This window comes from Diabrotica undecimpunctata, chromosome 2 (assembly GCF_040954645.1).
Source record: "Diabrotica undecimpunctata isolate CICGRU chromosome 2, icDiaUnde3, whole genome shotgun sequence".
Taxonomy (NCBI): domain Eukaryota; kingdom Metazoa; phylum Arthropoda; class Insecta; order Coleoptera; family Chrysomelidae; genus Diabrotica; species Diabrotica undecimpunctata.
Window position 1 is genome coordinate 181,914,474 of NC_092804.1, and position 23,080 is coordinate 181,937,553.

A 23,080-nucleotide genomic window follows, 5' to 3' on the forward strand; every position below is an offset into this window, starting at 1 on the left:
CCGTTAAGCGTGAAACGAGTGACCACTTGGAAGACAACGTTCGCCGCGTTATTGACGATATACGGCGACAAATATTAAAAAAAGTGATCGAAAATTAGACCTCCAGATTAGACTACTTCAGAGCCAGCCATGACAGTCATATGCCAGAAATCATATTTAAATTATAATGCCAAAAGATTATCTTTCGAATTAAGTCAATTTCATGTAAATTTATAAACATTATCTTTGTTTTATTCCATTTCAAAGTTCTATATCTCTAAAATAAACACCCCTTTATTATTAGCTTATTAAACTTTATTTTAACGGGTATTATCTAAAAGGGTATTTATTAGCGGCTTCTTATTTTTGTTGATATTAAGTATTTTGAAATAATTCTTGCCTAAAATTAACAAAAGGGGAAATAATGTTGAGAACCAGCCGATTATTGAATAAACAAAGTATATACCAATAATAACAAATAAATGGAAATAAAATACCACCCTTTCTAAAATAATTAAATGCTCTGTATATCATTCTATTATAAAACTTTCTAATTTTCCTATATATTTCAATATAATACATGGTATTTTTGAATTTGATTGATTTAATGTTCCAATATATTATCTGGTCTATCTGTGGAACTGTACGATTCCAACTCCATAGTTTAAATATTTGCCTAATGCTTCTGCCTCAAGTACCTTAAAACACAAACTATTTACTTCAGATTATAAGTGTACATCTTGACTTCAAGTGTACGTGGAGGCCATTCGGGCAAAAAATAGCCACTCTAGTCAATTAACTCACATAGTGCAGCGAAAAAATTAGGTAACGCGCCTGTGGCAAGGTAAGCTGCTAACTTACGATTTCACAATATTGTAAATAATATTGATGTAACGCCCCAAATTATACTTGTAATTAATTAACAATTGTTATTAGCGGTAAGTGGATTATTAATGATAATTGTAGTGTTGGGTATGACGTCGTCGGTTGGTATAAGAGAAATCGGCTCCTAATTTAACTCGATTCTACTTCAATGCACAACTCTTGAAGTAAAACGACGTGGTAGTTTCGAGCGCTTTATGTAAAATTAGTCTCGAAAATTAAGGATATTATTTATTTAATCCGTAATTATGGTATTGTCCTAAAAATAGGTCTACTTATGCAAGATCTATTTACTTTAAATATTATATTTATATGGGGTTAAGCCACAACTAACTGAAATGGAAATTATATTTTGAAATTTTTTATTTGATATTTCGATTCCACTCCAGAAGTTGTTTTTAAGAAAGATTGTTTTACAACAGTGTGATGTTTTTATAACCAAGCTTTTTTGGTGGTTATTGTAGCCTCTTGGCTATATCCTTGACTATGTTTGCAATTCCTCACCAGTTTTTATTTGATGAATGGGTTCTTTGCTGCCAGAATAGCTGCTTGGCTATTTGGATAAATGTTGATTCTCTTTAATTTGGAGTCTCCATTCAGGATTTTATCAATGCAGATCACCAAAGCAAAAACCTGGAATACAGTAGTATATCAACCTGGGCCGATCCCGAGCGACTCAATCCTAATATAATTACATGTTTGCTCAAAGATTCCTGATCCAGTACTATGGGCAGTTTTCGATCCATTAGTGAACCACTTCGGATATCCTGGACAGACCACATCACTAACGTGGAAGTAATGCAGAGAATAGGCAAAAGCAAAGAAATAATCTTCACCCTAAAGAAACGGAAGCTTGAGTACTTCGGACATGTCATGAGGCATACTAAGTACCGGCTGCTACAGTTAATAGTCCAAGGAAGAATCGACAGTAGGAGGGGACCGGGAAGAAGACGACACTCATGGATGCATAACCTGCGACAATGGTTCGGACTAACATCGACCGAACTGTTCAGAGGTGCCGTAAACAAAGTCAAAATAGCCTTGTTAATAGCCAACGTCCGAAACGGATAGGGCAAAGGAAGAAGAAGAGTGAACCATATTCTGACCCATGTGTAAATTCTTGACCCAGCAGGTGATCCCACTTCGACGGATCAGTGTAGGTTCTCCTACCATCCACACATACCGGTCAGGAAATTGAGGAAGAGAACTGAAATTGGGGGACCATGCACTACTGTACCATAAAATGTACACGACAAGCTCCAACCAGTCGTTTCCAACCAGTATTCAGAACACTTGATCCAATAGGCTGCCATTATGGCTTTGTGCTCTATATGTATGCTCAATAAGATGTAGAGGAGGTAAATCCGAACCAAGCCTCAGTACTTGTACGTCCATTATTTCACACATTCTTTCCATGGTTTCAGTGTTTTCTCTCTGAATGTTGTTGAATATAGAATGGGTTGTATATCAGCCGTTAATGTTTCTCTTTGTCCTCTTAAATAAGTTATTGAGCCTCAGCACTTATACTTCAATTCTTTCGCACTTTCTTTTCCATGATTTCAGCGTTTGTCCTGTGAATGTTTTTGAACATAATATGGGTTGTATACTGGCTGTTAATATTCCTCTTTGCATTCTTAAATGAGTTATATGTTTGGTTTAGAACTTTAATAATTATACTGATATTAATATATAGTGCTCTCACTGCTTTTATTAGTTTTTGTGGACCTCAGATACCATTCGCTGCTTCCCATAAATTAGTACTACATATTGAGTCATATGCCTTGAGAACTGATCTATTTTTGGTCATTTCTGTGAGCCGTTCTAATGAAGAAATGTGAATTATTTATATTTTCCCACTATCTCTTTATTATTATTTTTTCTCTATTTTAAGTAAAATTTAAAATATACAGCTGTTCTATTGTCTATATAAATCATGTACAATTAAGTCCAAATAAGACCCGATAAGTATATCTAGTTTGGAAACAAACATTTTTCATTAATTCAACTCGTTGACATGCTACGGATTATACTCGTAGTGAGAATCACGTAATCAACCAACGTCATTGGATTTCTTGCAATTTATGAGATAAAGGTCAATTTTAACGACTATTTGAACCTCTCTTTAATTAAAACCAAAGTGTAATATAGAACCCCGTACGATCTCCTAACGAAAACGTGGCACGTTGAATTTTAATTTCTACGATTATCCAATAGATTACACCTAATTTAACCTGATTTGCTGTAGGTCAGTTATTTAATGGGCTCTCAGTTATTAAATTATGAAAATTTAATTCATATGAGCTGCTCTTAGGCTTTGATGAGACTTTGATATTTATAGAATGAGAGCAGGCGAATGGTAAATTGGGTTTTCTTAAGTTTCATAGATATAAGGCCCATATATAGGGTGACAACATTAAACATGGAATACAACGCTACGTTATTATCACATAGTCTATTTATTATTTACTTCCAAGAAATCTTTACGAGGATTTTTTAGTCAAAACTGCCCGAAATGTTTAATTTTGCTGCATTATGATACGTAGTTGTACGTAGTTCTGTGTTGTTCATTGTGATTTTGTGTACTTTAACTAACAAACCTTTGTGGATTAACAAACGTCATCGAATAAATGTCGTGTAGTGTGCGTGCAAAGCATCATCGATAAAAGTTCGATCGAACTTTTATCGACCGTCCAAATTCGATGTGTGTGCGCCTAGCCTTATGGTTCTAAAAAAATTTGTTTTGTTTTATTTATCTAATTAGATGGGAGATGTCACACGACACGCATCCGATGTAATTCTTTCGGCGGAAAGCCGATTTGGAAAAATTATATCGTCACTTCATACTAGACTTTTGTGTAAAGTCGTACATACAGTGTGTCTTTATCTGAGTTCAGCAGGTTAGTATTTTGTTAATTTTGTTATAAGATTTTCCTTTTTTTGTAACAATTTTTAGTGTAAAAAAAAACACTAAGCCCTTTTTATCTCTGTTTGTTAAAGCTGCGCTTCTCTCAGTGACAGAATCAAAGTAAGTTCTACCTATTTAGCGTCAGGGTCTAACCATACTTTTCACTATGGTGAGGCTAGAACAAGCAACCTTGAACATTAAGCGGGATTGAGGTGCAATCTTGCTCGATTTTAAATTATTGTAACACATATTCTGGTTGAAAAACTAAGATACTTATTTTAAATTCCTGTGAGATGAAAAGAAACGAGAGAGATAAGAAATGGAAAGCGATTGATTTAGCTAGAGGCATCTGGCTGTGTAAGCAAATATTTATGATATACATAGTTGATAAGAAGATGCTACAATACTGACTTCAAAAATACTTTTGTAAAATGGTTATAAAAGTCGATATTGTTCTATATTTGACAAAAATAAAATTATATTATTAAAAAATATTTATTTTATTTCTAGCATAACCACACAAATTAGCCACTTTAATTTTTCAACAGATTCTAGATGGAATTTGTGACCATCGAGAAATTGGATTGAAAAAAATAACTCAAAAAAAAAATTAGTTTGCCCTTCTTTCTTCAATGTAATGACCATCTTACTTTGATCTTTACATTTTGTCTATATGGTTTAAATATGTATGTAGCAGTTGCTGGCTCTTAGTCCATTGTTAATTATCTGACTAAAACGATCCCGGAAAGTATTTTTAGAATTTTAACCGTAATTTTAATTTCGAGATTAATGTAAAATTCCGTTTTGCCAATAGAAATGTCATAGGTTATCCGAAGACGGAATTTTAACTTAACTTTAATTATTAAATATACAACAAAAATATTATTAATAGTTTACTAGGAATTCCAAAATGTATCGTAAGTTTGATAGTAGAATATGTAATTTTTGAACTTTATGGTTATCGTCAGTAAATTCATAAAAAAGTTGTATTATACTACTTGATAACAATGTCTCTTTTCTAATACCTGTAGAGCTCTAACAAACCAAATTCCGGTTAACACTTTTACTGTACGGAATCATTAGTATTTGTCTAAATCGTCTGGTATTTATATTCATTGTTTTTTCAGCTTCTCGGCAATTTATTTATTTCTTTTACTAAAAACCTTTATGCTCTAATATTGGCGATCATTCTAGCTATAAATATTTTATTAACTGATGTTTTAAATTTAATAGTTGTCGAGAACCATTTCCTTAGGTTTTAAACCATGATATTCTTTTTCTCCAAATTCCTCGCTTTCCGAATACTTTGCCTTGAAAGAATATTTTCAGTAATCTATCCATCACTTCTTTCTTTCCCCATTCTTCGTAGCACAGTCTCTTTGGTTATATTATCCGTCCATGATATAGGATTCTTCTGTATAGCCACATCTCGAAGGCTTCAAGTTTTTTTTTCCATCGCTTCAGTGAGGTTCCAGGATTCAACGCCGTAGTATAATATCAAGAAAACATAACATCGTAGGAGCATTACTTTTATATCCAGATTAAGGTCGTGGCTTTTAAAGAGTTTGGCCATGTTATTGAATGCACTCCTAGCCTTCTCTATTCTACATTTTACTTCTTGTAAGTGATCGCATTGTTCGTTTACTATTATTCCAAGATAGGTAAACTGGTTTACTCGGTCCACTGCTGTATTCTTGATAAGCAGTTGAACGTCTCTAATTTTATTTTTGCTGATGACCATAAATTTAGTTTTTGATATGTTTACTTGAAGTCCAAATCTTTCACTTACTTCATTTACTTTGTGTATTAGTTGCTGTAAACTGTCGGCAAAAATAACGGTGTCATCTGCATAGCAAATGTTGTTTAGACATTGTCCATTTAAAAGGATTCCATGTTCGCAATTTTCCAAGGCTTCACTAAATATTTCCTCTAAATATAGGTTGAATAATATAGGTGAAAGTATACATCCTTGTCTAACGCCTCGCAGAATCTGGATCGCTTCCGTCGGTTCATCTCGAAGATTTTTTCTTATTGTTACTAAAATAACAATTGATATCGTTATTGTTATCTTTATGAGACAGCACCCTAATGTGGGCTTTGTAATTTCAGCGTTTAATTCACCTGGTACCGTTAGACCTGAAGATGCTTAACAAAGTGTAGTAAGCGAAATTGGTCGTTTTGGTGGTAAAATTAAATTGATTGTGAGTAAGTCTTATTTTATTTCTTTTTACCTATTTGAAATGGACTCACACAAGCAAGACATTCATGATTTAAAATAAAATACATTGCAGTTGTCAAAGTCGAATCGACATGAGAATCTGAAGGTAGATAACCATACCTACGAATACGATTTCACTGTTTCCTACTTACGTTTAATAATTAATGACAGTAACAATGTCAGTCAAGAAATACAAGCACGGATTCTTAGCGTAATAAGTAATTTTAGGCAAACACTTATGAAAAGTAAGCTACTGAATCGTGAGTCTAAGCTCAGATTCTACAAAATAGTAATTAGACTAGCGGTTACATATGGATGTGAAATAACTGATTCACTAAGTAAAAACTGAAATCCTGTTTCCTTCGACCAGCTTTCGAGTTCGTGAAGTGCGGTTTGTAAGTGATGCTCAACTGAGAATATATTTTTCCCTGAAAATATTAACACCAGATTATTTCCATATAATCTGCCACGAACCAAGCTAGATTTTGATGGTATATGATTCATGGCAATTAAAAATAGCGTTGCACTTATTACAGACCCTTGAGAGGTACTATTTGCTTGATGTCTCATTGAAGATGTGCAGTGGTTAATCCTTACTTAAAAATTCTGTTGTTTAAAAAAATTTTACGACATAAACATAAACATAAACATTTAATGAATGTCCTGAAATCAAAGAAGATTGACTACAACGACCTCAGGATCATATCAAATTTATACTATAAACAGCGAGCAAAAGTACGTGTTAACGAACAGCTGTCAGAAGAAATTGAAATTAGATGTGGAGTAAGACAGGGATGCATATTGTCGCCAATTCTTTTCAACGCCTACTCCGAAGAGGTCCTGAAAAAAGCTCTTGAGGGTGAAACAGCTGGAATAAAGGTAAATGGAGTTCCCATTAACAACATTAGATATGCGGACGACACTGTGATTTTAGCCGAAAACATTGAAGATCTTCAGAGACTAGTGACCAGAATAGCAGAGTATGGAAAAGAGTATGGTCTAACAATGAATGTCAAGAAGACGAAATTTATGAGAATATCGAAAACTCAAAGAAATAACGAGAATCTTCTAATAAACGAAACAAACGTCGAACAAGTGAACAAATATGCATACCTGGGAACAATGATTAACTCCACAAATGATTACAATCAGGAGATAAAAATAAGAATAGAAAAGGCTAGAGCAAATTTCAACAAAATGAGAAGAGTTCTATGTACCAGAGATTTAAAACTGGAACTAAGAGTTAGGTTGGCGAGGTGCTATGTTTTTTCGACCTTATTTTATGGAATGGAATCTTGGACCTTGAATGCTACATCAATGAAAAAACTGGAATCATTTGAGCTGTGGGTGTACAGAAGAATTCTGAAAATATCATGGACAGAACACGTCACAAACAAAGAGGTTCTCAGAAGGATGAACAAAGAAATGGAAATTTTAAATTCAATAAAAACAAAAAAATTGGAATATCTCGGACATATTACACGTGGAGAGAAATACACCTTGCTCCAACTGATCATGCAGGGAAAGATCCAAGGAAAGAGAAGCATAGGGAGGCGTAGAATGTCATGGCTGCGCAACCTGAGAGAGTGGTACGGATGTACATCAAATGAACTTTTCAGAGCAGCCGTCTCAAAAGTTCAAATAGCTATGATGATTGCCGACCTCCGCCGCGGAGATGGCACTTGAAGAAGAAGAAAAAAATTTTAAATGTGATTAATGATATTAGCTCGAAAATTCCTTATATGAAGTATTCTGATAATATCATAACGCCATTTCGTATCGAATGCTTTGGTAATATCTATGAAACCTGCAATATTTTCCTGTTTGTTCACAAAAGATTCCAGAATTTCAGATTCTAAATCAATGAGGTTATCAGTAGTCGTACGGTTTTGTCGAAATCCACTCGTTCACAGTTTTGTTAACTATTTCTTCCATGACTTTGCAAATTACATTGGTGAGTGAGATGGGTCTATATGAGGAAATTTCAGTTCGTGCATTGTTAGGTTTGAGAGTAGGTATAATTATTGAGTTGCTCCAGAAAGTTTAAAAGACATTATTGAACGATATTCTATTGAAAATTTTCAGAAGAAAACATTTAGAGTTGTTTGGACTTTTGTCCAAGAATATTAAAACTATATTATCAGGTACAGGAGTAGAGTTTTAGTAGTTTAAGGGCAAAGTTAAGGTCATCTAAGGGTACAGGGATATTGATAAAACTATTATCTATATCTTCACAATCAAGCTGTTGTTTTTCTGTGTTGATTTTGTGTAGTATAAACTCTTCGGAGTAGTTGTTATTGCTAGAGTAGCACAAAAAGTAAAATGATATATGTGTTGATGTACCATAATTACCGTAGCACTACGTACGGCACAATATGTCGGTGAATCTTTTTTATATATGGGAGTAAAAGAGAGCTTACTTCAATTACTAGTCAATGACAAAATAAGAAGATAATCATAAATTAGATCTGCCTGATACTTTTTTTATTAAATTAATTAAAAATTGTAAATATGGTTTACTTTATTAAAAATAGAGCCTCATTGAACTTCTTTTGCACCCACTAAAATGCCTTTGAAGTTTTGTACCACAAATTAAAATAAATATCATTAACGTTTTGATAAAAATATTCTCAAAACAATTATAAGTATCAATCATCCCTTCAACATCCTGTCTCTTTAGACGCTACGGCTTATTACAATTCCCGTTTGACGAAGCGCTCGCTAAAACTTTTTATTTTACATCTAAAAAGCTCATAAAATAAGAGAACCCCTTATTTCACTTTATTTTATTTTCTGTTTTATTTCACAGATACACCGGTTAAGGTATTAAGTGAAGTACAGTTTCTGTTTCTGTTTCCGTTCTTTCAGGATAAAAGGAGTGCCAGTATAATTGGATTTAAGTGCCATCGGGTTGTACTTTACTATAAGAGTTATAGATGGGTATTTTATAAAAAAGGTCATGGGATCTATGTAAATACGGTTCGCAAAGTATATACATTTCAAGCACTGAAATAATCGCAATACCTTAAATATAAAATTAAAAATTTTTCGATAAAAAGATCCTTATCAAAATAAATGCATATCTAAAATCACTATTGTGTAATTTTTGATGCTAAAACGATATCTCAACTTTTTATTACCCTTTCCTCATAATATGCCGTTAATTATATTTTAAAATGCGAAAAATTGGATATGTTAAGAACAAAAACATTTAAATAAACGATAATAATGCCACCATACATAAAAGTTTAATACGAAATATTTTTTTGCTTTTTTATATGTTTGTTCGCTTTTATTTTCGCGTTTCTTTCCCAAACCTTCGAAGTCTGAGAGACAAGTTCTAAAAGATCTTTAATTATATAAGAGCGCAAACTCATCCTAAACTCATTAATACCCCAACTAAGAAACATTCCCCGAAAATCCAAAAACTTTTGAAAAAAACAATAAAGGCCTACATCAACAAAAGCTCCTTTTCAGTTAACATAAAGCAACATTTTCATCCCCTTGAAACGTATACTAGAACGCCTCTCTTATGAGGACTGTCCAAAATTTATAAATATTCAGAGATATTCCACTACGTCCCATTGTCAGTGCATAACTGTCCAACGCAACCATTAACAAAATATATGCTTAAAACACTACAACCTATCGCCGAAAATACCTCATCTTTCATCAAAATTGCTTGCTATTTTCAGAGATCCGTTTAACGTCACCTTATCTAAGCGTCATATAATTGTTAAAGCATTACAGAAAAAAATGTCATATAATTTCAACACGTCATCCGTCTTCATAAATTAATTCATCCCTATCAATACATCTTTACGACGATACATGTATATAAAAATAAGTAACTAGGTATCACACAATCACCCTATGGAAAGCTCGAGACAGAAATGGAAGATCAAGTGGATAGAGCAAACAGAGCAAATTTTCTTCAACTAACTATTACATTTTTTAAAAGAACCAACCTTCTGCTATAAACTACACCCAAAATCGTCTTCTTGGAGGCATTTCCCGTGACGTGCGATTGAAATTTCATATCATAGGTTTTAAAGATTAATCTCTAAAAATAAAAATTTTACTATGACTTGTCAATCAAAGTGATCAATTTTATTGATCTCACGATAATCGTAAGGATCGTAATGTTCTGTCTACAATGTCTACAAAAAAAGAAGAAGTGAAGAATTGGTCTAAATAAAAATAAGTATGTCCAAATAAATTTTACACTCACTCCAGAAAGTTGGCCATAAATTACTTGGGTATTCACTAAAACATCACAATAAACTAACGTTGCAATAATCCATAGAGGTCAGTCGATAATACTTTAAACAATAACTGATGCACCATGGTACCTAACTAATCAAACAATGAAGACTAGAAAATTCCATTTGTGCTCTTTCTGTTCTAAATAAAAAATGAATAACAATTTTTCGTCTTATTCCTGTATAATTTGTGTAAACAATCCCATAGCAGCATTGCATTTTCTATCGACGCGCGACGTAACAGTTTTCTCAAGCAATTTCTTGGCAAATTTGTTCCATTGTCGGTATTTGATTAGATTTGATTAGATCTGTTGGGAATTGTGTCATTGACATCAGAAACGCTTCCTACAATTACGGCAATATTTTGTTGTTACTGTAATATCGCGGAAGGTCAATTGTTCCGGCATTACGGACATTGGCGTGGCCACAAAAGGGACGACAGGTGTGTTCGTTGGATGAAAAAATGACCGATGTTAACACAATGTATCAAATGATGTAAGTAGATTGGTTCCGCTTCAGAAAATTTAACAAAAAAAGTCATTCTTTTGTTTTTTTTTTTTTATTTTTTACCTTTAACACTCCGATCGACGACGTCTAAATAATAACAAGACCGCACGACGGTGGTCTATTGGGACCACAAATAAGGCTATATATTTTTTTTTAATTAGTATTTTTGAAACACAATATTCTTATCTGTACTTATAGGGTATTTTCTTTAATCTGATGGAAATATTTTGTTTGTTTATGACTACCTTGTAGTCAGTATATAACAATATATAAATATATAATATATTAAAGTATATCAAAAATGAGTGATATATTTGACATAATAATTTTGACAGCTTACCACACTTACAAAAAATCAAATTGTTCTCCTATTTCACAAAAATTGATCAAAACAATAATGAAACTACATTAAAAAATACAAAGAGTTCAGCAAAATTCTATGACCGAGAAAATACAGAAAAATTAATCACGCTGAAGTTGGTACAAATGATTCTTTATAAATCTAAACACGGGATGAGTTGGTTAAATGGTACCTAAGCTACTCACAGAACTTAAAGAATCTGTCATTATTAGGTATCTGCCTATGTTAGCGTTTAGGGCATATTCTAATGCTTTGTAGATTGCAAATAGTTCTCCTGTATATACCGTGCTAAAAATTGACATTTTTTAGGCACACATCACTCCTTCTGATTTGAAGAAAATATGTTAATATTTCTGGTACATATTTTTAATATAAATATGTTGGACCTCAGAGAAAGCACTAAGTTGATTACTAGTCTCTGGTAAACTAGGAAAGGTTTTCTAACCATCCAAGGAAGATAGGTTAAGAGGTTGTTTTGGTATATTTTAGCAAAGAGAACATGACAAGACACGTATGTATTAAGTTTTTCATAGAAAGAGGGTTTAGATCTTTTCTTTTGAAGATATGTAGTGTGGAAACGAGAATCAAAAACATTGTTTTTTATAGCATTTTCACTATTCGCTGAAACATTTGCGGCATATGCTGGGCGATTTTATCTTCTTAATTCCAGAGACATTTCTCCTGCTAAACATAGTAAGCTATCCTTGGGTGATACAGAAAGCCTCTAAGGCTATTCTTATAGCAGAATTTTGTATTGTTTGCGTTTCTTTGAAAGTGATTTACTGGTAGACTCATACGCTATTGAGTCATAATCGACTTTAAAAATAGTCAGGGTTGAATACACAAAAGAAGAGTGGAGACTGTACATGAAAGAGAGCTATGAAAATTAGCTATTCGACTTATGGTTGGATAATATTTGGCGATTTAAAATTACTATGCATGTTTGTTGGTCGGCAAGGTAGTTTTACCAAATTTCCATATTTTTGGTGTGAATGGGACAGTAGAGCTAGGTATTAAAATTGACACGGAAATAACTGTCCTGTGAAGGAGTTTTTAAAACTTGGCGAGATGAACATTCTCCACAAAAACCTTATAGATCCTAAAAACATTCTCCTGCCAGCTCTAAATATAAAGTTAGGCCGCATGAAACAATTTGTAAAGGTATTGCCTTAAGAAGAAACTTGATTCAAGTATCTCTGTCAGAAGTTCCCGAAGTTTCTGTCTTTGTAGGCCCCGACATTCGAAAATCGGTGGTCGACGTTAACTTTGAAACCACAATGACCAGAAATGGAAAAATATCATGGATATTATTAAAGCAAGTTGTTACAAAAGTCTTAGGCAAAGTAAAAGACCCAGAATAAGCTACTATTTAGCTAACATGTTAAACAAGTTTTAAAAATTTGAATGTTTGATGAGTCTGAGCCTTTTTGAACAGTCAGTCAGGGTGAGCGTTTTCACCAGGATATTAAACTGATGGAAAAACGCTATTAGTGCCGCTGAAACACCAACATGATAGGGGACTGCTGTTGGTCACTTCACCGAAAACCTCTATAAGCGACTTATTGCAGAAAAAGCTACACAAGAAACTTGAAGGGAAAAAGAGAAAGGACGTTTAAACCAATTTCATCTCTAACTAGTGAAACCTACATCACTACACTGTATCGTTATTTTAAGTAGCCTACTGTAAAACCATGATTGTGATTTAACAAAGTGTTTTATTAGTTGTACTTTACGGCTTATGTTATTTGCGCTTCATGTATTTCGGACTCGAGGCAACTAAGTTAACTAGTGTTGATCCATTGAGTCACTTCGTTTGTGAGATAAAACAGATTTTTGCTCGAATATCCACATAAGGCATCGGTTGATTAATCTTTCGAGTACTTTGCTTATTAAGTAGGTTATTGCTGGACGGTAGAAGTTTGAGTCTGAACGTTTGTGTACCAGTTTTAAGGGCAGGTACTGCGTAAAAAAAAATAGGTCTTTGGAAACACTCCTTCAAGCCATATTTTGGTACATTTTAGAAAGGCGGTTCCATTTTTAGGCAGATTTTTAAGAAAAATATTAGGAATATCATCTCGAGTAGTATTAGAGTTTTTATATATTAAAGTATATAAGAGATTTTAATAGAATTTATGGATTCAGTTAACTCTTCTTCTAGTGATTGGTATAGACTTTTATGTATGTTTTTAATCCTCGTCGTATAATTTATTTCTTGATTACTCCGTTTGATATAAAATACAATCTCAGAGTTGCTAAATGGCTATTTAACTGTTCGAAAACCGGTTTAATGTGAGCAGCTACTTTTCACTTCCTATAATATTTCTTTTAATTAATATTTAACAGATTTTTGCATCAGAGCCTATTGTAACGTAATCCTTTTATGTTCACACGCCACGCCGTCCGGTCTCACCTTGAACGTAATATACGATGCCGTTTATTGTTTTGTTACAATACTAACTTTCGATTTGTAAACCTTCTGACCAGAAGCCGGATCAATTAACACAAGGATCTGACAATTATTATACTTCTTTTTATCACAACTGAATACAGGATTTCTTTCAAATTTTTGAAAAATTTTCGGCGTTTTCAAAAAATCCTTTTGCTCTACTTTTTTTCGACGTTTCTGAGAAATAAGAAGTATTTCTATTTAAACAAATTTAATTTATATTTATAATTTTGTTTATATTAAAAAGTGCATTTTGAAAGAACGATTTTAAAATATCTGACATTTCCCATCTCCACTAGTTAAGACTATACCATTGGTCGTCTCTCAAATCTGTAGCTGCAATTGCTTTCTATATTTTCCTTGCATCTTACGGTTTCCTTTGTCTTCTTATTAAAGTGCTATCTTCGTTTGAAGATTGACAACCATCATAATTATTTTAAATTTGTCTACTGCTGTTTTTATGTCTTTCTGTTCTGTTTTGTTTTTTAAATATTCGCAAGACATTTTCATACATTACTTTGTATAAGTAAGATATTTTTAGGATTTTTCCGTAAAGCCACATTTTGAAAACTTTTTATGCGAAGCTTCTATATTTGCGTTGTATTACTCTTTTTTCTCTACAGTAAAGTGCTTAGGCGAGCGTCACGAAAATAGCGCCACAAGATGGCGTTGTCACGGGTAGTGTCATAGAATAATGGTTCTTGATATAGATTCACTACTTTCGATCAATTTCGTTTCTAGGCATTATATATTTACTCTTAGCAGGTTTAAATTAAAAACTGCATCAAAATTAGTACGTGTTTTTGCTTTATCTACTAGCTTTTTTCATCGCTTCGGCCCTGAATATTTCCTCTCCAGTTTATAATTTCCATCTTTGATATATCCTCTAGTAGTTGGTCTTTCCATGTTATTTGTGGTCTTCCTCTTGGTCTGTTTATTATTTGCTTCCAGTTTTTTATCTTCCTAATTAGTGCATCTTCTTCTCTTCTGTGTATGTGTCCAAACCGTCTCAGTCTTTGTGTTTTAATAAATTTTACTACCTTGGGTCTTTCTTTATATTTCTTTTTTATATTTCTTTTTTATGGTTCGTATTATAAATATTCCTAAAAAGTCTCAAACGAAGAATTAAGATAAATTGGAGATGGCAAGAAGCTTATGAACACAATTAAAATAAGAAAAACATCGTATCTGGGCCACATAAATACTCTCTTTTGCACAGAAGAGTAGACCAAGAGTAGAACAAGAAATCTTCGCTGAGAAATATTAGAGATTGGACTAACCTCAGTGTTGAACAGATATTTTACGTTGCAAAAGATTGGGAAACGTTTAAAGAAGTGATCGCCAACCTTCCTTAGAAGACAGCACAATAATATTCTGCTTGTTCTGTCCTTATTATGCCGTGTATTCTTCTCATAATTTTTCTTTCAATTATTCTTGGCTTTTCTTCATCTTCTTTCGTAAGCCACGTTATTTCCGCACTGTATGCTATCACCGGTCTAACTATCCGAGGTTTAGGGGTGAACCTCGGCAAACTTAAGCAACTTACCGGAGATCGGAGATTGGGTCACCAACCACAGTGGAAGGTAGGGTCAGGGCTGACCAGAAAGGGCGAAATGGTCCATTAAAAAAGTGGAGCTTAAAGAAAATGCCGAAGACATCCATAGGGAAATAAAGTTCAAAATACATAAAACCATCATACGACCAATAGCAACATATGGCGCAGAAACATTGATCATGACATAAAGAAACAACAAACCATACTGATACTTTTGAAAAAAAATTATTGAGAAGAATATTGGGGCCCATCTACAATAATGGTATGTGAAGTATAAGGTTTAACTACGAGTCATATCAATATTAGAAAGAATCCTCTATAGCAAATTAGATGAACTATGGTGGGACGTCTGTCAGTAGAAAAACCAAGGAAGCGAAGGATAGACGAAGTAAGAACCGATGCTAAATAGATAATTAGGGTAGATAGCTGGAGGAAAGTAGCTAAGGAAAGGGATGCCAAGGACAGACCCTGACATGGGCTGTAGCGCCATAGAGAGAGATCACAATATATAGAGAGTTATACTATAATATAGTAAACTGAATGATTACGATATTTAAAATGTCCATAATCAACTAAATTTTATGGTGTGTAATAAATTATATATAAGTAAATTGTATATTTATTTCATTTGCTTTTAAAAGAACAAATTCAAACATTCTTACTGAACATAAAATATATATAAAATTAAATAATTTACATTTCCAGTGATTGGAATTAAATTTTAAATTTTAAAAATTGTTTGATGGCCACTGATCATCGCCTAATTAATAACCGTTCGTCTTATATGGCTTTTACTTTAGTTTATTTTAGTTTATTTGCAGAATCATTCTTCTTATTTATTAAAGTTCCAAGATGTTTATATTTATATACCAACACGTCCGATATTTTGGCTGTCAATAATAACTTGAGCACTTTTATTTGGTTTTTTGATGAAGATTAGAAACTTGGTTTAATCCAAGTTCATATTTAAGCCATAATATAAACTTGCCGTATAAACTTTTTGGATCATTGTCTGCAAAACTTCAATATTGTCTACCATTAACACTAAAAATGAGAAAATCGTTGGAATGGTTGTATCTCCTCTGAGGAGATTATTGTGATTAATAAGAATAATTTTTCAAACAAATGTTGTTTTAGTAGTTACACTTGAGACTTATTGAGCGACGTAAAATGTATTTAAACTTAAGCATACTAAATTAGTCTCTTGTTGATTACCACATTTATAATTGATGCACTCATCTTCGAAATTGATATGGTTTTGGTTTCTTTGTGTTCACATTAAGACTGTTTTGACTACCTTCTCAAATTACATTGTTAACATATGTACAGGTTGTGTAGACAAAAAAAAAGTTAGTCTAAACATCTAGTTTGAAATTAATTTTAAATTAATATTGTTCTGAAGCTATTTTCTTGTGGCATTTTAAATTTTAAAGAGAACGATTTCCGAAGTGGAAATTGAAACGTCAATAAACGTACTTTAACCTTTAATTGTGGCTTATTCCCATTTAAATAGTAATTAATTTTAAATTGGAAACATTTCTACTTACTACATTTGTTGTTTGTTCAGCTCTGAGTTTTAAGTAAAAGTTAATTAGTAATATACCGCTAAGAACAAATCTTGTGGATCTCTTTAATGTTTAAGAATATGTAGTGCCGTATTAAAATGATCGTACAAGGAATCAAGAAAAAGGTTATTTGTGATATGTATACAGTTTATAAAAGTATATAAAATTCTGCACTAATTCGAGAACCGAAGTTATTGAAACTTTATTATAAATTTATGAGGAGGAATATGAATGAGTAGGAATTCTTACAGCTGCGGCCAATTAGTAGTTCACACCCTTACATATCTAGTAGCCGATTTTTTTTAACTTTTACCCCGTTTAAACGCACATTTTACGTCAAAGTGACGTTAATTATCAGTGGGGGACCCAGAATAGGTTGATTAAAATTAAAAAATCAAAATAAAATCAATCTATGTATCCAAATGGAAATTATAGAAAAAAATGTTTTTAAATAAAATGGATTATGTTCTTATATTATATACGAAAATAAGGGGTCTAAGTTAAAAATTTCCATTTCATTATAAATCTATTTTATATTAAATAATGAAAAACAGTAACATAATTAATATTTGGTGAAAGCCCATTATTGTCAATACAACTTTGCAACTTTAGTTCATAGATAACACCAATCTCCTCATGTTATATTCAATAAGCTCCTCCCATGCCTGGAGGAGTTTGTTCCCTTTTATAACACACAGGGACGTAATCCCCACGACTAGATAAGTATTTGAAAAACATAATAACGGAAGCTACAGAAAAGATATTAGAAAAAATAAACAAAGCAAACAGTAAAGATTTGTTGGATACCTAATATAAAAGGGATTTACAAGCCAAAAGAAAAGCTAAAATACAAATGAATATAATAAATACAACAGAAACGAGGAAAATTATAAAGCAACAAAGAGACAAGTAAAACTGTCCTACAGAAAAAAGAAACGAGAATACTGGGAAATGAAGTTACAAGACATGGAAAAGTATATGATAAACAAAGAAATTAAGAATTTTTACCCAAAAGTCAAAGTCAATAAAGCTACGGGTCCCGGAAGCACATGCTGCTGCCGAAATAAAAAAGGCAAGCTAATAGGTGACTTACAAAGAAAACTAGAGAGGGGGGCAAAATACTTTGAGGACCTGCTGAACCCAGAAGAAAATTCCAATGAAATACAATCAAAAACTGGACCGTATCAAAGCAATTATGAGACCCAAATAAACGAACCATACAGTTACAAAATCTAGAGTCATACGACTCAATCGATACAGAAAAATTATACGAAGCAATGAATCTGTTAAAAATACCTTCCAAACTTATTAAGTTAGTGGAAAATTACCTTAAAAGAAACAATAAATTAAGTGATCCTGGAAGAAAGGTTATTAGATACTTTCACGGTAAGGAATGGATTGAGACAAGGAGATTCACTGTTCACAACTTTATTTAATCTTATCCTAGAAGCTATCCTAAAGTGGTGTAGAGACAGATGGTATAATATACTACAAAAGACAACAAGTTACCGCTGTTGCAGACGATATAAAATTGATTACGAAATCAAAATCAAAACTCTTAAGAATATTCAAAAAAATGGAAACAATATTAAAAAAGTTCGGACTATGAGTAAACGAAAATAATTTGAAATGAGAGCAAAGAAAATAGAGCCCGAAGATAATCTAATAATGAGTAGCAGGGTATTGTAGCAGTAGTAGTAAGTAGAGGATATTGTTTTGAAAAAGTGGATCAATTCGAATACCTTGGAGTAAGGATTACAAATAGAGCCAAAGAAGCTATTGAAATAGAAGAATGAATCACTTAAGGAAGTAAAACTGTAGGAGCAGTAAACAGAAGGATTAAATCTAAGTTAATATCCAGGAATACGAAAATCAGGATTTACAAAACTATTGTGCAACCTTCGATTATGTATGGCAACGAAACGTAGGTGTTAAGTCAGAAAAATACGCAGAAATTCAATCGATGTAAAAGAAAGATATTACGCAAGATATATGGAAGAACAAAGGACAATGACGGCGGATGGAGAAGAAGGAACAATAAGGAAGTAATTGAGCCCTACAACCAATCAAGCATCATACAAAAAGTAAAACCACAAAGAGCACGTTGGATGAGACATGTTAAAGGATGTCCACAGACTTGCAAAAAAGGTATTAACAGGAGAAGTAGGTGGAAAGCGCAGACGAGGAGGACCAGAAAAGAAGTGGTTAGAAGAGGTTAATACCGATGTAAGAAAACCAAGAATACCGAACTGGGAGAAAAAGACGAAAAACAGGGATGAGTGGAAAAAATAGTGAAAAACATAGAAGCCATGGGCGTCCAGGTATGAAAAGCTATTACATAGAAGTTTTACTGAAGTAAACATCTAGAACTTGATAAGTTTGTCAGACGAATCGAAGCGGTTATAAGAGATCGAGAAGGTACTATACGTTATAAGGGTTCATTATATTTTTTGATGGTGAAGTTAAAAGATTTGTATACTTTCTATTTTTTATAGCTTATCGCTAAACTTTGTCTATTGATCTTTAAAACTTTGCAATACATTTCGCAACTTCTTCTACCTACGGTAGTCCTATCTTTTAATTAATACTTTACTTTACTTAATCAGTAGACCCATTTGTACCTTTCGGTGTTGGGCCGTTTATAATACAATTCATTAAATTACAATATTTTACAGTCTTCTGAGGTGTCCTAGCTCTTAACGAACTTTCTCCATTCCTTCCTATTGGATGCCATCTGTGTTGCTACCTGCCAAGTCTTACCCTTACTCTGCAGTATCTGCGAGATGTCACTGTTCGATTCTTTAATGGGTCTTCCTCTTCTGTTCTTCCCTATTGGTTTGGCGTCCCACACTCTTTTTACTTGTCTATTATTGTCCATCTGGGTTAGATGTCCGAACCATGCCAATTTTTTCTCCTTGATTGAGTCGAGTATCGGTTTATTTTAAGTCTTTCTCTTATTTCTTCATTTCTGATTCTATCAGTTCTTTTTACTCAGATTGTTCTTCTGAGATATTTCATCTCTGCTGATGGATTCTGCTCTGATGTCTTTTATTTAATATCCAATTTTCTGCTCCATATGTCACTGTAGATCTATATATTGTTTTGTATATTGTCATCTTGGTCTTTGTTGATATTTCTTTGAATTTAATTAATAAATATTGTTTATTTTCTGGAACACATTCTGTAGATATTGCCTAATCTTACACGCATAGTGAGGGGGAACTCCATCATGTTGCAGCCAAATACTTAATGTTGTTTGGGGTATTGGAGTAATTGTTTTTATCTGAAAGTTTATAGAATATAAAAATTTAAATACGACGGACCATTTAAGTTTCCTTCAATAAAAAAAGGTACAATTTAGTCGCCCATTATTCCAGCGAGAGTTCCTGGATACTGGTTGTAGTATTTACTCATCCAATGAGGATTGTTGCTTGACCAGTATCTTCAGTTATGCTGGCCTCATCGCAAAATGTACCATTATTTAACAATTTTGGATCACCTGGAAACCATACAATATGGAATTTAGAAGCTTGTGATTTATTTGATGAGTTGGATGACTCTGTGTCGTTTTATTAGAGGTCTATAGATAATAGCACACATATATATTATATTTTTATCATACAATTTAAGCTCTTTATTAATTTCATTAAAAGCTTTTGCGAGTGGGGCAGATTTTTTATTTTTTAATTGCGATTCGTTAAGATTCTTTTGCAATTTTACTTAATGCGTTGATCATGTTTGACTCGGGATTTTTACTTTTACAATCCAAATCCGAATGAATGTTAGGACTGTTCGATTTCAATAACCTCTTAACAACTACACTATGTTTGTAACACTTGTGGCAAAGATCGCATTAGGCTTAGCATTAAGAAGAAGTACGAAATCGACAATCAGTTGTAAAAATGATGGTCGTTTATTAACAATTTCTCCTCATTATCATGTTTCCAATGGACAATATTTATATTAATTTCTTTTAGATTCATATCTTAAGTATCTAAGCTCCACATGTTTTGTTATTGTGTTAATTTGCATTCAAGTAACACTTTCTTAAACAATCGGTTAATGTTTCGTACAATTTTACTGAAGTTTTAACTGGCCCCCTGATCCCTCTTTTTCTATCCACAGTTTGATCGTTCGTTTTAATGCTCTAAACAAGAAAGACCAATCATCTTCTATTTGTATTTTATTAAACTTCATATCAACTGACATTGTAACAATCTGCTTTTATAAACTTGACAAATCTGACATTTTTAATGTCATTTTTAGCAACAAAAAAATTTACCAATTTTATGTGACGAACAGTGTATCTTCATATTTATCAGCACAGTTCTGGAACTCAAATCCTAAAAACATTATAGATTTCTGTTTTGCAGCTCTAACTTTTAGACCTGATGCTTTAATAGTCTGTATCCACTGTTCGTTTCTCTTATTGCTTCTCAGTATTTCTCACGAGTACTACCTAATAAGCATATACTAAGTACCCAGAAATGACTTTTACCCTTTATTTTCGTTGCTATCTGATCCAACACTAATGAGAACAGAGAAAAAGTTAGTCCATTATAAAGAGCTAATTTGCCCAAATTAGTTGTAGACAGAATACAATCCCTAAATGGTATGTCGACTAATCCTGCAGCAATTACTAGATTTTTTATTTTACTTAATGGCATGTACATACACAAAGGCACTTAATTTTGTATCCAATTCTACTGACGTCACGTCAACGTTGATGGCATATCAATTAGGCAATCTATATTTGACTTTGTTGATTCAATTCCAAAATTGTTTGTTTGTGGTTTCTAACTTTTTTAATATATTTTTTTTTGGGAAAACCGCACATGTACATATGTAAATGAAACTGAATATTATTAATGTTTTGTCTTAAACCATGATCCTTAAAAGTATTCGGTTAATTTTTAACCATATACCGTTATTGTCATTGTGATACATTCATACAAAATTAATCCTGCCCATAAAATATGTCCGTTACACCTATGAAATAGCGTGAAATCAATCAACCACTGTATTTTTACAAGAAACGAAAGTATGTCAAACTGTTAAACACATAACCTAACTTAACATTTGCCCATTTGGAACAAATACATTCGAGTGGAAACTGAAAAGGCAAGAAAATCCAGCAGGAAAACATTTTTGAACTTACTTACCGATTTTGTGGAGAACTTGCGAAACTCAATTTCAGCCAAATCCACTTTCTACAAATTACCACTTTCCAGCTCTTATACACTTACACAATCAAAAAAACACAACAAAACTATGATCATATTGTGCGACACTAGCAGAAAAACATCATGCCCTGGCGTAGTTTCAGAGTAACATTTAAAAAGTTTCCGGAAAATTTACGAAAACATTGCCACTAAAGAACTGTCAATGGTCCGCGCGGGTAACTTCACTCTCTCAATACCAGCAGCGAACTGAATGACTGATCTGACTAGAAACGCGAGTGCGATATCAGAGCGGAGAAGACTAGTTGGTTCGCAACGGCGATACCAGATGGCGTTAACGGCAGGAGTCTGATCAATAAACTCATAACGGAGCGATACGATCCTGAAAGCTGCATTAAAAAAGATGTTTTTGATCAAATTACATCGGGGCAATTCGTTCAAATGGTTACGCAACGGAAAAATGATTATATATTTCAATTATACTATTAATGAATGCTCTCGCCAATCCACGTTTTTATGCAACACGTTATACAACAAAATAGCTGTCCAAATTGGTTTGTTACTGAATTCGTACGAACTATTATTCCATAAAAAAATAGCAAAAACATAAATATGATTAAGAAGGTAAAAAAAAGCTGATTAATTACGTAATTACAACCTATACTAGAATAACCGGAAAATTTAGTTAAAATTGGTAAATAAAAAAAATAAATAAATCAAACCATATACATAGAGTAATCAAAACTAACTCTTTTTGGAACCTTGGGTGTTGGAGCATAGGTACATGGTTATTATAGGTTAAGTTACGGTTAACCCCGCCAGAAGCTGTTCTTCAGAAAGGTTAGCACTCAACTGATGGATTATAAATACTTCGCTTACAGAGACAGGGTTATTTCTGAAAACAGAACGGATTCAACGATGACGACCAATGCGAGCAAAAGGAAAACAAAAAAACAATGTTCCCTCAGGAGACAATTTCTCATGTTCCTTCAATCACCTGGAAATTGATGAAATTGTCGTCTTTTTTTCCATTCTATGGCCACAATTAAATGGTTTTCCTGTCTAGTCACTTTCAAATTTAATTGCATTCGATTTTTAAAAATTGGTAATCATCATTTCCATACCCTGTATTGATTTTCCACAACATTCCTAATTTGTATGGAAGATCCATTATAAATATTCTCTAGTTCTGTTCTAGCATCTTGTCTAGATGTGTCATT

At 32.9% G+C, this 23,080-nt stretch overlaps 1 protein-coding gene across 4 annotated transcripts in view; it reads right to left on the reverse strand.

Annotated features, from left to right (window-relative positions):
* Positions 1-22,129, reverse strand: part of LOC140435296 (furin-like protease 2) — a 1,428,549-nt gene extending 1,406,420 nt beyond the window's left edge. For all 4 annotated transcript variants that reach the window (XM_072524126.1, XM_072524127.1, XM_072524123.1 and 1 more), the window contains exon 1: positions 21,843-22,129. The gene's annotated coding sequence lies outside the window, so the exon portion shown is untranslated. The remainder of the gene's footprint in view (positions 1-21,842) is intronic.
* Between the last annotated feature and the right edge of the window lie 951 nt (positions 22,130-23,080).